Source organism: Aquila chrysaetos, chromosome 2 (genome assembly GCF_900496995.4).
Source record: "Aquila chrysaetos chrysaetos chromosome 2, bAquChr1.4, whole genome shotgun sequence".
Taxonomy (NCBI): Eukaryota; Metazoa; Chordata; class Aves; order Accipitriformes; family Accipitridae; genus Aquila; species Aquila chrysaetos.
Window position 1 is genome coordinate 1937646 of NC_044005.1, and position 13905 is coordinate 1951550.

General features: G+C 44.3%; 1 long non-coding RNA gene across 1 annotated transcript; it reads left to right on the forward strand.

The window, feature by feature from the left end:
• Positions 1-677: 677 nt before the first annotated feature.
• LOC115338631 lies at positions 678-13507 on the forward strand. The gene is made up of 3 exons (XR_003922461.1): positions 678-840; positions 12861-12964; positions 13343-13507. It is a non-coding gene; the product is annotated as an uncharacterized LOC115338631 (long non-coding RNA).
• The last annotated feature ends 398 nt before the right edge of the window (positions 13508-13905 follow it).

Sequence of the window (13905 nt, forward strand, 5' to 3'; positions counted from 1 at the left end):
GAAAATTGAATGTTTGTGTATACCAGGCGTCACTGAAGAGCTCAGCCAAGAGCTGTTGTCCTGGCAAGGCCAGGCATGTTCTCCGCCTGCTGATTCATAGGCAGGAATTGCCCACATTCTGCAAAATGAATTGCTACCTGAGACTGCCATAAGCTGTGAACTCTCAGAAATCACCTGCCCCTCCAGGGCAATCTGCATTACCAGATCTTTCAAGATAAGATTTCAAGTGTTTTGCAATAGTTACCTTTGACGGATGAAGGTTTCTGCACTCAAGTGTGCACTGACCTTGAAGTTTTTAATGCAAAATTGTAAAATGAAACTTCTTCTCATACCACGGCTTAAATGTCCTGGAATTCATTCAACGGAAACTTACGTATGTGCATGTGACAATACAAAGTCGAGTAACTGAAAAAAAAAAACCCCTTGAGTGAAACAGAAATGGTTTCAGTCTTGTGTTTTTCTTTAATAGCTTCTGAAGAAGGGGAAATAATTGACTATAGCTTCTATCATGAAGAACATGTATTTATGTGTATATTAATCATTAATGCGATGCATAATCGGGTGCATCGCATTGAAAGAAAAGGCGAAGGAGTGATGTCTCTGAAACCCTACGATGCGTTACGTCCCCATCTGCAGACTGAAGTTTCACCAGGCATTTGCGTGCCTCCAGGTTGCAGCGTGGACACTGTGCCCATGGGGTCCCCAGGACCTTCCAAAGTCCTTCTCAGCAGCTCTGTTTTCAGAGGTGTGGGCAGCAGATGGCCACAAGTGAAGGAGAGACCGGAGCTGTGGGTGGTCAGTGCTCACTCTGAACATCTTCTGCTTTCCTGGCTGCTCACGGTAAGTATATCTCTACTAGCTTTAAAAGTTCGCACTTCTGCTGAATGTGTTTCCTTCCAAGCCTGTGTGTTTATTAACCTGATTTTTTCTTAATTGAAATCACATGGGTTTTAATGTCTTTCTGTAATATTTCCCTGTCCACAGTAGATAAAAATCTCACCCTCTTAGATATTGCCACCAACTCAGCACATTAATATTCATCATTACCTTTTGTATGCTGCCTTTCAATTAATTTCCAGCCCACATGAAAGTGCTTCTATCTAAGCCTATTTAATTAGTTTTCAAGGTAGAATTTCTCCGAGACAGTATCTGCCACTTCAGATATAATATCAATTCCTTGAATTTGCTTTGATAAGTCTATTGAAAAAAACAATCAGGTTTGGTTAGCAAGATATATTTTTGATAAATTCTACTGTTAGTGCTTTTCTGAACTGCTTAAGAATGAAAAGATCTCAGTTATTCCTGGCGTGGAGCGAGACTGCCTCAAAAACCACGTTATTGTGGGGAAAAAGTCTCAACAGTGTTATCAGCCTCCCTGTGCCATGACCTGTGGGAGCAAGAGGGCTAAATGTTGCCCAAGCCACATATTTGCCATAAAACCTCTTCTTAGATCCCAATCTGTGCTTTAAAAGAGAGCAAGGAATGAACAGCTAATATTTTCATTTTCAAACAAGTGGTCAGTGAATGACGGAAAGATTATAGCTCTGCTGTGTGTGTAGCTGATACATGCTTAGTACGTTGTGCTGGGCAGCTCATAGACGGGGTAGATTGTTTTTTAAGCAGAAGCAGCTTGCAATAACATACATAAATTTGGGAAGATACGCTGTGTAATGTACCTCATTATAGGATGTAGCTGATGGAACAAGAGTGTTTGGGCTTGGGTATGCAGCCTGTGTGACGGAGGTGCTGCTTACAGGCTGTGTACGACCATCCCATCTCTTTGCTGTAAGCTTCAATAGCCACATTTACAGTGGTCCTGTGCATATAGATCATTAAACTTTTTCTCTCCCTTGTTGTCTATGCTGCATTTGAACCCTTCACCTCAATCATAAGAGAATATATCAGTGCATGACCACTACAGAGCCCTTCCTTCTGACATTTCTCAGACAAAAAATAACTAGCATTCAATGTCACTCTAGCTGGCTTTCAGAAAGATTTATGGGTTTTGTTGTTGAGCTAGATATTATAAATAATGACTTTACTTTAAGTAAAAAATTATTGGACAGATGCTGCCTTCATGTCAAGTTTGATTGAGTAAATGCCAATGAAAAGTAGTTCTTCATAACAGATTCATCTTCTGACATAGAGGACATCATTGTATCCTTGACAACAAAGCTAAAAAGAACAGCAAAACAAATGTACTCGTTATGTTGGCTGAAAATTAAGTGGACCAAACCTGAATTGATCACTTCCTCATTGCACAGTTCAGTAGCTGTCAGTGTCCTCTGCTCACCTTTCCTTTCAGCGTTCTCGCTATTGTATTTCAAAAATAACAAGCAAAGCGATGAGACGGCTGAGATCGGGAGACAAAAAACATGTCAAGAATATAAGAAAAGAACTTGATATAAGCATTAACCCAGTGAGCTTGTCTATAAAATTCACCTTCTGAAGCAATGAGCACAGCATTTACATTTACAGATATAGCTGTCGTTGATGGCTCTTCATCTAACAGGTACATTAGTTCCTTTCTTGATTTGGTTTTATATATACTCACAATCTACAGTACACATATATATATGTGTGTGTATATATATATGTGTGTGTTTTATATATACACATAATCCACCTCTACAAACGTAAGTTTGTAGAGGAACAGGCATACTGTTCAGTCTGTAAGCTTGAAGGGCTGAACTTCTGCCAGATGTTGGCTGTGTAAGATTTACTGCCACTAAATGTTTTAGGGGAAAAAGTAACGAGTTCTCAGCAAGGTCAGAATCATTATCAGCCTATATAGCTGGTGGATTGTGCTTTAAGTACTATTTGTATTAATAAAAATCTGCTTGTTACATGGCTGGTCATGTCAAGTCATCAAGGCAGGTGTAATGTGGGTGACTAAACTTCCACCAATTAAAGTTTAGGGGTCAGTTCCAGATCAGAAGGAAATTGGAGCAAGGTGAAAGACCATTCACGAAACATGTTTGGGAATGACTTGGTCACCACAAGGGTGGTCTGGTTTGTGAGCTGCCATGTCACCCTTCAGGATGGTTCCTACTGTACTTCGTAGGAGTCATCGTCTTGGTAGTAAAGAGCATTAAAGGAGGTCCTAAATTATTTAGTGTTGACTATATACTGCATGTAGTGCAGATCAGAAGTCATCTGTGTTACGCTGCATTTCTGAGAGTAGGAGTATGTTGTGCTCATGGAAGGAGAGGTACTTGCGAAGACTTTTCCTGGGGTCTGATGGAGCTGCACATTCCTTAGGGCGATGCGAATGTCTCTTTGATGCTTAGCTTGTTTGTGGAAATTGTGATTCGGCTTTAGATCCCCCAAGTTCTCTTTATGCCATGCCTTGTGGAAAGGACAGAGGTCTTCCAAGCTGAAAGGTGTACATTATCTTTGAGTGGGTACCAGCCAAAAGGTTTGATATGTGAATTGCTACCCATTATTGCTCACATTCAAGGAGATGTAAAGGTGAGGGGCAGCAGCCTGGCACAGAGGTGGAGTTCAGGAGGGAACGTGAGGAGCACAGAAGGAAAGACAGGGGACTGCAGGGACGATCTGGATTTTCAGAAGCGAGGGAACCTTCACGGCCAATGTCATGTATTTTATTAGCAATTGGCCAAGATTTTGCCCTTCCTCCTGAAGCACGGGGGAAGGATTCGTGCTGGCCCCCTCTTGAGCACTGTGCAGAGGAACAGGCAGCTGCTTTATTCTCTTTGTTTAAGAAAACTGTCACCATGGTGTTTTGGTGCACAGTTAATGAAAATTGAGTTAAAGGCTAATGAGCCAGTTATAAGCAAGAGTATAAGCTCATTCCCAAAATTTAACTATGGACTTAATCAAGGAGATTTACAGCATCCATTTGAAAAATTATTTACATTTCCTCTGGTGACTTGCTATTAATGTAGCATAAATCACTAATAAATTAATTCCAAACTCTTCCAAGACTGTACAAACTATAAAAAGTCATAGGAGGCAGTTCACAAATAGGTGTCTGGGACATACATGTGGGCAACGGCGACTGCAGCTTTCCAAACATCCTGGGACTCCGTAACCCATTGCCTTGGCCATTTCCAAAACCAGGCAACAGAAGTGGCGGGTCTTCTGGTGATTGCTGGGGTGTGACCGTGCACACAGGTATGGAGCTGTGTCTGGGGAGCATCCGCACGTGTCCTCCCTCCTTCTCCTTCCATCCCACCCTCCCTCCATCCCCTGTCCTCCTCGTCTATTCAATGCACAGCCCTGTTTGTAAAGGCCCAACAATCCCTTACAGCTAATGGACAGACTCCCATTAACTCCCACTGTGCTCTGGAGTAGACCCTAAAGGCACAATCTCACTCTTAACTTTGCTGTACGAAAAGGTCATTCCTGTAACACTAATAACATACAAATACCCATTTGCTTTGAATCGCAGAGGTATTTTCCATTGTTATTCTCAAATATTTGAAATATGTCCTGTGTGCATGGTGGGTGGGCAGCGAAAGCCATCATACCAAGGGGATGTTGCCTTCCTGACAAGTTTTCTTGTTTCTTCTAATGTTCAGTGACTCCTGTGCACCCGCCAACCTCGCTGCACCGGTGATGGATCCTGCACATACACAGCCCGAGTCCACCACACAAAGGACTTCAGTCATCCAGGCATTAAACACACCCTGGTTCCTCCAGGGAAATAATTTTTATACAATGCCCAAGCACCGAGTACATCACCTGCAGCACCGTGAGGGTCAGGGGGAGGTAATGGTCTTGGGGGGAGGTCAAGAGGGGTTTGTGTGTCATTAGGAAAAGCCGCTGAACTGCCGGCTGCGGTATTGTGGTTTTCCAACTTAGTGAAACAACATTTTGACAGAAAAAGCTGAGGGAGTTTTCACAGCCATTCCCCAGTCTGCATGCCCTTAATTCAGCATGGCACAAAAGTGGATGTCGGCTTGCTTTGAAGCTAGGGAGATTTGACTCCATTTCCAAGGTCTCCCTGATACCTCTTGTCTCTGAAATCCTCTGTCTGGGATTTTATTGCATGAAATCTCTGCATATGCTTCCTCTCTAGTCACCGCTGATGTGCTTAGTGCTTCCCACAGACAAGAAGCTGCCTCTACAGCAGGATGGTGTCAAATGCAGAGCTTCAGGTAGGATGCATGGACAGCAACGGTGTGTCTATGGAAAAGGAAAAGGAGCTGCAATGGGGAGAAGGACTGCTGTTACGTTAGCTGTGCCAGTGAGGGTGGTAGTCAGGCATCTAGCAACAAAACAACCATGACTGTTCCTTAAAGGTGAACTAAAACTTGATAGCTGACAACCTGACAAACCTTTTAGGAACTGTATTGGCTTTGTGTGGCAAGGTAGTGGAGGGGGGGGGGAGGGTGGGCTACAGGGGTGGCTTCTGTAAGAAGTTGCTGGAAGCTTCCCCTGTGTCCGACAGAGCCCATACCAGCCGGCTCTAAGACGGACCCGCCGCCGGCCAGGGCCAAGCCCATCAGCGATGGCGGTAACGCCTCTGTGATAACATTTTTAAGAAGGAAAAAAGTTGCTGGGACGCAAAAATGGCAGCCAGAGAGAGGAGTGAGAACATGTAAGAGAAACAACCCTGCGGACACCAAGGTCAGTGCAGAAGGAGGGGAGGAGATGCTCCAGGCGCCGGAGCAGAGATTCCCCTGCAGCCCGTGGGGAAGACCACGGTGAGGCAGGCTGTCCTCCTGCAGCCCAGGGAGGTCCACAGTGGAGCAGATCTCCACCTGCAGCCCGGGGAGGACCCCACGCCGGAGCAGGTGGGTTCCCGAAGGAGGCTGTGACCCCGTGGGAAGCCCGCGCTGGACCAGGCTCCTGGCAGGACCTGTGGCCCCGTGGAGAGAGGAGCCCACGCTGGAGCAGGTTTTCTGGCAGGACTTGTGACCCCGTGGGGGACCCACGCTGGAGCAGTGTGCTCCTGAAGGACTGCACGCCGTGGAAAGGACCCACGCTGGAGCAGTTCGTGAAGAACTGCAGCCCGTGGGAAGGGCCCACGTTGGAGAAGTTCGTGGAGGACTGTCTCCCGTGGGTGGGACCCCACGCTGGAGCAGGGAAGAGTGTGATGAGTCCTGCCCCTGAGGAGGATGAAGCGGCAGAAAATAACGTGTGATGAACTGACCGTAAACCCCATTCCCCGTCCCCCTGTGCCGCTGGGGGCGGTTGGTAGAGAATCCGGGAGTGAAGTTGTGCCCGGGAAGAAGGGAGGGGTGGAGGGAAGGTGTTCTGAGATTTGGTTTTATTTCTCATTACCCTACTCTGGTTGATTTGTAATAAAGTGAGTTAATTTTCCCCAAGTTGAGTCTGTTTTGCCCATGACGGTAACTGGTGAGTGATCTCTCCTGTCCTTATCTCGACCCACAAGCTCTTTGTTATATTTTCTCTCCCCTGTCCAGCTGGGGAGGAGGAGTGATAGAATGGTTTTGGTGGGCACCTGGCATCCAGCCAGGGTCAACCCACCACAGGAAGACAGTTTCTCATTACCACAGGCTAAGGGCTCCTGTCTCCAGCAATGCCAAGCATAAAGTTGGTGAAGTTAAGGCTTAGGTTAAAGCTTAAAATGTAAGGTTTTATCTCTTTTCTAGTCCTGCTTCCTATTTTTCCTTCTTGCTGTTACTTGTTTAACTGCCCTATTTGACACTTCAGAGTGCATTGGATGAAGGTGGGTAGGGATGGCAGAGGAGATTTTAAATTATCTCTGCAGGTGGGAAACAGAGCCCTAGGAAGGCCAAAATTCCCATATGAGGAAATTTGGGTTTTCAGGAATTTGACCTAGAACTGATAGTAGAAAACAATCCCAAAATAAGAGCAAAGAAATGCCAGCTTTAATGCTTGCAAATGTTGTTTGTAGCTCACTGTGTGAGTACAGCTGAGAGCGGTTGGGCTCCTCAGCGCTGCAGAGAGCTGGGGCTGAGCTGAGCAGACCCTGCCCGTGGCATGGAGGTGCTGTGGCTTTCCGCCTCCAGGATCAAAAAATCCTCCAGGATCAGAACCTTGCCATGCCAGGTTTATGTGAACAGCTGTAATGCAACAAAAACACGAAAATATGAAGTTTTTGGACTTGAGGTGGCTCTAAAGATTGGAGAATGGCTACAACAGTAAACTAAATCTTTACATTAGTACGTATTTACTTTATCCTCATGCATCTCCTTTCGGAGTGTGGTTTGTGCCAAGTTGCAGCTCCTTCAGTGAGGCCAGTGTGTGAAGAAAATTTGACGCCCAAGGAAGAGCTAGTTAAAAGAATATGGCTTTACACAGGGAGCTTAGCTTGGTGATTTGCTGAATTGTTGTTATGATTATTTGGAAAATCTGATAATGACTTAGTTTAAAATGCATCAAATGTTCTTGGAGCTTGCTAACTGATTGTTGCGAAAATAATCATTATGGTGCATTATGCTGAAGTGTTTGTTTTATACTAATTGTTCTGACCTTCTTCATCTGTATTTGATGAGATTTCTATGCATAATTAAAAGGCCCTCCAGGAAAAAAAAAAAGTAGTCAGCAAACTAATCTATAGGACAAGTAAATGCAGATCATTCCTATCACCTTAATTCATTTAAAATTCACTCTTCCTTCTTCTTTAAGATTTTTCCTTCATCAGTGCTTAGTATGAGCTAATTATAAGCCACTTTAGCCTGTTATTAAGATGCATGCAGACTTTTTTTCCCAACTTGAAGCCTAAGTTTTTCATTTCCTTATATTTTAAGGCAGCCAGATATTTCTTTAGGAAACACAGAGCAGTGAGTGGAGGCTGTATCCTCTGCACTGTATCCTGCACACCTTGCAGGGGCCACTGGGTAGAAGCAGGGTGCCTCTGGCCAGTGCCGCTGCTGCTGCTGGCTGGACATCCCTCTGTTATTTCTGAGGCACGGGAATGAACCTAGAGGAAAATATTTTCTTTAGGCTCTATTAAAATAACCGAGCTGCTTATTTTGAGGGGAAATTTAATTTGAAAAAACCTAACCATCTCATGCCTTCAAGATGGAAGTTCAAGTTTAGCAGGTCCTTTCTTACAGGTTTGGATTCAGGGTCTCCAGGAAAAGCCACTTGCATGAAGCTAATGTGTTATGCCTTTGGAAGAAAAAAATGCTGTTTTGCGTGCGGTGTCCTGTGTCTCTGAAGGGTGTTTGCTCACTGAAGATGCTCAGTTCCCTCTCAGCAAGGCTCACCGGGCCACCAGGCAGGTGTGATGTGGGACAGGGATGTCCCTTGCAGCTCCTGTGGAGGGGCAGAAAGCAGCTAAGGGAGAGATGAAACATGCGGAGATGAGAGGGGAATGAGAGAGGAAATCTTTCCAGGAGAAAGATGTGGAGTCTCACCAGAGCAAGAGAGTAGGCTTGAGGCTCTTTGCATCACAAAATCCTCTTGGAAACTGCTTTGCCTTCATCTGCGTCCCACTGAATTTCTGGAGATCATTTAACTGGCTTATTGGTAGTTTGACTGGATCCTGATTATTATTTTTTTTAATTTCAATTCAAAGAATATCTGAAGTGATATCTGAAGTGGTGAATTCATCACCACTAACGTGGATATTTTTCCTAACAATAAGGAGAGGAGTTTGGGGGCTTTTTTCTTCTTTTTTTGCCTTTGCCTTACCAACTTTAACTAGGAACCAACACGAACACAGTGGAGTAGTCCCGAGACTCTGAGGGTTCTGGATTTTATTGAGAATTTCAGTCTGTACTTTCAATTAAGCAAACTACCACTGTAGTGGTAGTTTCTGTACTTTCAATTAAGCGAAATACCACTGAAGTGAACAATAATTTAGCTAGCTTGAAGTCTTAAAAACGTAGCTATTTGCCAGCATCAAATCTGCATGGATAGGTGCTTCTATCCTCGAGTAATCTAGGTATTTCGGTTGTGCCATTCTGTCTAGGTGGTTAAAAACCCAACCAATTTGTTGCCCTATGTTAATCAGCAGATAACTGCACCAGCTGTTTGGCAGCCTTAGCAAAGGGGACTCCTGTAGACAGAAACTACGCGTTGTTATGGGGGAAAAAAAACCAGTTCAAATTGACATGAATATACTGTGTTGGTTCCTTTCTTTCTCTTACGCTCAGATATCGCGGTGTCTTTGGGGTGAGTAGTGTTCCATCTTGTCTCTGTAAAGTGCCTGTTGTCTTGCAGACACTAAAGAAGAAAAGGTACAAGAAATCTCTGGTACACTGTCAATGAGTGGTTAGGGAATAAAAAAGCTGGTTCAAGATCGAGATCTAAGTAAGGACTAAATCCTGGTAGGACTTTGAGTTTGCTGAGGAGCTTGTAGAGCTCAGCCTTAAGTAGCTGTACTCATATCCCTGAATGAAAGCTAAGTGCTGAGCCCCTATTTAAATAATAAATGCTGTGTGTGACAGATTTTGTCTCCATAATTGGAAATGCACATCAGCACACACATTTCTAAGTAAGACCAGGATGTTTTCCAAGGTGTTATAAATGCATATGACATCTACTATGTTCACTAAAGAGAATTAAAGGAGATAAAACTTAAAAAGACAGGAACCGAAGCTGAGAGCTGAGTGTTCAGAGTCAAGTGTCCAACAAACAGTGCCCATGTGCCTGCATAACAAGATTTGCATCTCTTTAGTGTTCTTTCCTACTACAACCTTGACATTTTAAATTGGTCAATAGATGTAAAATTGCATCGATTCATTAATATTTAAAAGCAAACTTTGAAAAGAAACCGAGATGCATTTTAAAGAAAGATGCATCGTTAGAAAGGTTAATTGTTGTTTCAAGTCGCTTGGTAAAATCAATAGGACTTGGAGCTCTAACGCTTTCTGTGCCGGGTTTTTGTGGAGAAGCAGCTAACGGCTATAACTCCCTGCCAGAGCCCAGGAGGTTTGTGCCTCATGAAAACAAAGCAGTGGCTATCTAGGGACTCAGGGCTCGGTCTTTGAGCAGGATAGTTGGATCAAGCTCCTTGTAAATAATGGAAAATAAAGGAAATGTTACTTTTGCAAAGGACAGACTAAGTTACTAGGAGTCTTTGATTCTGTGTGTACATGTGTACCACCCAGAAGCTGTTTTAAAACCCATTGGTGAAGGTTACAGAGACAGTCCCTCAGGAAGCAAGGGGCAGAATTAAGGGTTTTTTATCTGTTCCTCTTGAGGGATGTGTATTGTGGCACAGCATTTAAGGTCACGGTTCCTTTTTCCTCCACTGAGGACCCTTTGAAGGGTACAGAAGTGGCAGTGCTCACTCAGCATCTGTGCTCTGGTTTACTTTATGCTGTTTACACAGTCCATGGCTTCAGTGCTCATCTGCAGGGCAGAATTCAGACCTGGCTCTAGATGGGAAACAGGACACAGTTTCTTGGAGGTGGAAGGGCTCGAACACTTGCCTCAGGATCGAAGTGCTTTGTAGATGTGTTTTTTGAATAAAGTCTGAGGTGAGAAAACAAACATTTTTTCTCTCCTTTGCGTGTGAAAAAAATGGAGATCTAAAGAGATCAAATGAAAAGCATCCCCTAATTTTGGGTGCATTGTTTGGGATGCCATGGTGCTGGTTTTATAGAGAGTTTAGCACCCATGCTCAGAGCACAGCTCCCGCTGGTCCCTTCTCTTCCCTTTCCCCAGCCTTTGGCTTGCCCCGGCCACCACCGGCACGATCCTGCCATGCGCTTAGTGCCATCTCCAGCCTGACTCGCAGGAGCATAAATGTGATAACAGCTTTGAGATTGACTTAATAGATTTAAATGATAAAACACGACAGGAGTTCTGTTAAGAACGTGAGTGCATAGCTCTGAAAAGATGAAGCTATATAAAATTAACATTAGCAAGTCAGGAAGCAGAGATTTTGGGGCACGTCTGGTACTTGCAGCACGCAGAAGTTCAAAGCACCATCGTCAGGGCTGTTCTTTTGTCACCATTCCCACCATGCAGCCGTCCTTCAGGTGTCCTGGTCCCAGAGCTTGTCATCCGAGTAATTCCTCTCTGAGCATCACTTTAACCATGCATCTAATCTGTTCCTACCGCCCCCAACCCTACGCTGATCTTAGTTAGATGGACTGATACAAAAGCAAAAGCTTCGTTTGTCTGAGCTAATACGATGGATTGGAATTATTTAACATCCTTGTGTTCTTGCTCTGTACTGAGTGCATGTAGCACATTCAGTAAATTTTTATATACGTGTATCTCTGCATATGCACAAGGATACACTGATGAAAGCTTGTGAATGCTAGACTGAATTCAAATTGTTGCTAATGCCCATTGAAGCCTTACATATCAGTTTTAATTAGATATTGCTGATTAGATCTAGTTCTAGTGTACCTGGCTTTATCCCCTTTTCCTTGGGATTTAGCCGTAATTTGTATTTTAATAGCCCAATACAGTCCTTTTTTACAGCTCTATAAGCCTATTCTCAGATTTTATCCCTCCCCCTTTGATGGTAAGTAAAATTCCACAGAATTTTCATAATTCAGGCATTACTCTGGATTTTTACTCATTGTCTGGTATCTAAGCTTCCCCCAGGCATGCTCTTGGTGAAGATGGAGCCTTCAGAGTATTAGCAACTGTTATCTGTATGAGCAAATGGGCTGATGCAGTGACACAGAGAGATGTGAACTAAAACTGGTGATTAACCCGGAGTCTGGTGCTTTCCATGGCAGCAGCATTGTAGCTCCTGCCTCCCAATGAAGAGCAATAAGCACATTCTCTTGATCTTAGAGCTTGTTCTGCTTCAGACAATGTCCACTAAGTGTGCTTTGGATGCCACTGGCCCTATATACCGACTCAAAATGGGTTAAGTGATGGATCTGATCTGAGCTTGGATGGAAGGCACCTTTTCTGGTGAAGATTCGGTGCAAATGTGTGACAGAAGACTTTTGCTGGGAGACAGTACCAGAGGAAGCCAGGGAAACCAAGTGAGCTTTTACCCAAAACCATCACTGCTGGGTTTAGCGACAGACCTTTGTCCTGGGGCAAAAAGCACTTCCCACACCTGGGAGCACAGGTACCCCGTGGCTCTCATGTCTCCAGGACTGTGTCACCCCTGCCACCAAGCCACCCGTATGGTTAGTAGATGGAAAATAAATATTGGTCTTCATAATGCCAGCTGAGGACCCGTGTAAATGGGTGCTTGCTAGTGCTGGTGTATGAGAGTGCAGTCCTTATCTTTTGTGTAGATGGTCACCAAGTTTTCATAAATGGAGGCTGTGTTGTTTTCTGAGCTTTACTATAAGCTTACACAGGGAACCAAAGTCCCTTTGGTTTTCGGACAGGAGGAGTCCAGCTTGCTTTTCCTACTGCCTTTGGTTCCTGCAGCCAGAAACAGCTGGCTTTGCTCTGCAGCATGAGCATCACTGGCAGCCACGGCTGCTCAGGGTTTGAGCGAGATGTCTGCTTTATGTGTTCCTGCCTCTGAACCGATACCCCGACTTCCTCGTGCCCCAGACCTTCCGTCCTCACTTGTGTCTTTGCTCTTGTGTTTCCTGGATGAAATTATCTTCCATGACACAAACAAGTTATTTCTAGACATCAAACATTACAGTGTTGGGGGCCAAAACCCGAACAAACTCCTGTGACATTTTACAAGTTTCATTTCAGTGACTGTAGTCAAAGAGATGAAATAGGTATTTGTATAAAATAGGAGAAACAAAGGAGTGGTACCCCTACTGATTAGGATGGAGCACATGCTGTTTCTCTCTGTGACCCTTTTGATGTTTGTTTCCACATTGGTTCCAATTTTTTGTTTTAGTCCTCTATAAATAAAGCATGACTTTTGGAGATACAGTAAAGCAAAAAAACCCAACCCAAACAACAGCAGAAAGCTTTAGAGAAAGGCAGAGGGCTCCAGGGACCTAGGAAAATAGGGAAACAGCTTGAAAATCAAAGGCTATATTTTATCTGTCTTATTTCCACAGCAGAAGTCAATGAATTTTAAGTGTGTGGATTGACGGCCAAAAGCCATGGTGTCTATCTCAGCAATGGAGAAGCTACGTGCTTGGAGAGAGAGCTCATTTAGTTGGTAAGTGGAAGTTTTGTACCTATGGGCAATGATTAATCACTTCCCAGTTTAGTTTGATTCCTCAAATTCTGTAAGGGCTTCAATGGAGCTTGGCCACCTTCCTTGAACTTCACAAATTTCGGATTTCTGTGGTAGGATTTCTGTGTTGCAGCCTTTTCACAGGTTCTGCTGGAGAAGGAGAGGGTGAAATGAATAGCTGCAAAAGTTTATTTCAGTTTCACTATTTTGTTTTGTTGCTCACTGAGATGCAGAGAAGAGTTTCCATCCAGGCAATCTTCCACATGCAAGGAGCAGAGATTACTTCAACTTAATAGAAACCAGTTCTGCAGAGCTGCTTTGAAGCAAAGCCATAGCTTGGAAGGATGTTTCTTAACACAGGTTGCCCATGCTCATCGTCTTGGCCTCCTGCAGCACCCAGAGATTTCTACTGCGCGTACATCAACTGATTTAGCTAGAAGACATCTTTTAGAGAACCTTGACCTGCAAATTAGGGGGGATTTAACTGGAAGGATGAAGAGACCAAAACCCCCAACAGTCTTCAGATCCAAGGTAAATGCTATGTCTATCGGATCGTGGGTAACAGAAGTATATGCTATCTGCTGTGATTTTTGAGAGAGGGCTGGTTTTGGTACTTAACTTCAGGAAAGGTGGTTTTACATTATATTTTCCACTGTTTTCTTGTGTCCAGGCTTATAGCTCTTATTAGCTTGGGAGGAAGGCAAAGAGAAGTGATACATCCACCAGAGCAGACACTCACAGTCACACCCCATCGGGGGTGAGGTGAGCAGCTCCCAGACCTTTCCTACATCAATGTCAGGGAGCAGCGTGGGCCGGCTGCTCCCTAAAGGATGGGGAGCCAAGTGCAGTGTGGCAGGTGGGGTGGGGAGCTCAGCACCTGGAGCCCGTCCCACCATGGTATGGGGCACATGAGCAGAGTGGTG